We start from the raw sequence: 2,716 nt of genomic DNA, 5'->3' as shown, positions 1-2,716 counted from the left end.
AAAATGAGGAGGAAGATAGCTTCCTTTGAGCAGGAACCGGATGAAACTATTGGGGAAGCATGGGAAAGGTTTAAGGATTTGATTAGAGCATGTCCTCATCATGAATTCAACCGTAATTTTCTCATGAGATTCTTTTATGATAGCTTAGAGCCAATATCAAGGACCAATCTAGATGTGGGTGCCGGTGGCCAATTGATTAAGATCCCTCAAAGCCAAGTTGAAGCTACAATTGAAGATGTGGCTACTAGCTATTCTTAGGGAGGCCGAAGAAGTCCCAAGGGAAGCAAGGAGATCTTTATGAGTTGGATAAAGTCGGCCAACTTAAGCACATAGTTAAGCTCTTGAATGAAGGTCTTTCCAAGTTGAACTCAAGTGTTGGTTTGTGTTCAAAACCTTCACAAATCATTGATTTCTCATGTGCTCGTTGTGGTGGGACGGATCATGATGCATCCTATTGTAGAGAGTTCTATCTCAAGCATGGTGAAGTTTTGACTTTGAGGGAAAAAGAGTTTGTAACCCAAGCTAAATCCCAACAACTTCAACAACCTCCAAGGTAAGAAAACTCCTACCCCCAAGATGGACCTCTCTTTAATCCACCAACCCAAAACTTTTCCTAACTTTCCAACCGAGTAGAGAACTCTCAAGATCAAAATCATGACCTATGTCCTCAAGCGTATGAAGAAAAATCCCCACCCGACCACACACAAACCCAAATTCTTCAACAACGTCAAACTATCACTCCATAATTCCAAGAAATCAAATCTTACAATGAAGTTGTTGATTCCCAACTAGCCAAAACTTCTTCTCTCCATTTAACCACAAAAATACCCTTACAATCATATACTAACCCTTCACATACTTATCAACCCGAAACTTGCAAGGAGGACAAGGTTGTAGATGATGTGGTTGAGAAGAAGGTTCAAGAACAAAATGAGGAGCCATTTGATTTTAGTGAACCAAACAAGTTTGAAGGCCCGGTTCCCTTTCCTTGTAGGCTAGTTGAGAATGTCATTTTGAAGAGCTCTATGGCGGTGAGCGTATGTAGAGTTGATGTGGTCGATGATGTGATGGCTAATGAGAGCTTACCTCCACGTGATGATAAGGTGACAATGAGGTATGATGACTTCCTTGAAGTTCCCGCTTGGTTTTAAGGCTCTCTTGAGGAAGGTGAGGTTGCCCTTCCTAATATTGAGGATTCCAAGCTCGATCCCCCTTTTAGAAGGAAAAGAAAGAAGAGTGAAAAAAGAAGAAGATTCAACAAGAAGAAGGGAAGAGAAAAGATGAGCCACCATTGGCTCTTGATTCATTCCCTCCTTTTCCTTGTGGTGATGTGAGACCTCAAGGAGTTCTAGTTCTCAAGCTTGGGGGCATCTATGATTCAATCCTCAAGTTGATGAGGGTGATTTTCTTTAACCCACCTTGAATGAGGTGAAGGGTCAAGTTAGAGACCATAAACAAGCGCTTCCCGGGAGGCAACCCGGAGGAACTCTAACCCTTTTTCTCCCCCTCCTTTCTTTTTCTTTTTGCTTTATTTCTTTTTTCTCTTTTAATATTTTCTTTTGTGTCTTGTCTTGCCTTGTAGCTTTCTTTTTGGAAGTTTGGAGCAGAGTGACATTTGGTGAACTCTATTTTATGCTCCTTAATTCTTTTAAGCTAACCTCCCGGTGAGACCATTCTTATTTTTACTCTTTTACTCTTTCTTTGAGTGCTTACTTTAGTACTAGTTTAGGAAGAAGTTGAATGGTTCGAGGTTGTTTGCATTGGTTCTATGGAACCTGGGATCGTTGATGTTGTTATCGAACGATCAATTGTTTGACGATTGGGACTTATTTGGTTTATATGCCTCGTATGTGAACCTTTTTGATTTCTTCCTCTTTCTTTTGTTTTGTTTTGTTTTGTTTTGTTTTGTTTTGTTTTGTTTTTTTTTTTTTTTTTTTTTTTGTGTGGCAAACATGACTATGGCAAGATTAAATGAATTTGTTTTGGAATTTGCTCATGCATTTGGAATTGATTGCTTTGATAATGTGCTAAACAATGTTTTTCTTCCTAATTTATGATGGCCTACATGGTTTGAGAGTGCTTATGGTTGAGATAGAAAAATTTTAAGCTAAGGTAGCAAGGTTAAGAACTATTGAGGACGTTTGAACCCTTAGTTCACGGAAAAGTGGTAAGATGGTGTTGCTCCCTATAGTGGATTTGAAGCTCTTTAGTTAGTATTTGCTTACTTCCCATCCCTTGTGAGATTTAAAGCGCTTAAGCCTCCATCAATTTTTTTTAGCGGCGCTTAGGATCATTGACTATGCATATCTTAATCCTTGTGTTGTCCTCTAACCCCAAGATCGTGACCAAGCAGCTCTAGGGGAGGAAAAGGGCACCCCTTTTCTTATTTTTCTTTATCTTCTTTTTGTTTTGTTACATATTTTGTTTTTATTTTGCATTTGCTCCTCTTGACAACCCTTTGAGCCTATTCCCTTTCTTGATTATGAGCCATATTACAATCCTTATGACCTTTTGTTTCCCTAACCCGTAGTTTGTGAAGCATTTCGGTTTGATAGTTTGTTTTGTGTTGTAATGAAAATGAGAAAGTATTATGCTCTTTGGACCAAGCAAGAAAGTAAATTATATATATTGTGTGTAATAAAGCAAATGCATCCTAGAAAAATCCGTCCTTAGTTAAAAAGGCAAGGACATCAAATAAGTTTTCATCTTTCAAAAA

At 38.6% G+C, this 2,716-nt stretch overlaps 1 non-coding gene across 1 annotated transcript; it reads right to left on the bottom strand.

The window, feature by feature from the left end:
* LOC145608313 (small nucleolar RNA R71) lies at nucleotides 1-107 on the bottom strand. Its single transcript, XR_014105780.1, has one exon. It is a non-coding gene; the product is annotated as a small nucleolar RNA R71 (small nucleolar RNA).
* Nucleotides 108-2,716: the final 2,609 nt, after the last annotated feature.

This window comes from Chenopodium album, chromosome 2, assembly GCF_948465745.1.
Source record: "Chenopodium album chromosome 2, dcCheAlbu1.1, whole genome shotgun sequence".
NCBI lineage: Eukaryota > Viridiplantae > Streptophyta > Magnoliopsida > Caryophyllales > Amaranthaceae > Chenopodium > Chenopodium album.
Note: the sequence above shows the minus strand (reverse complement) of the source record. Positions and strands in the feature narration are given on the sequence as shown.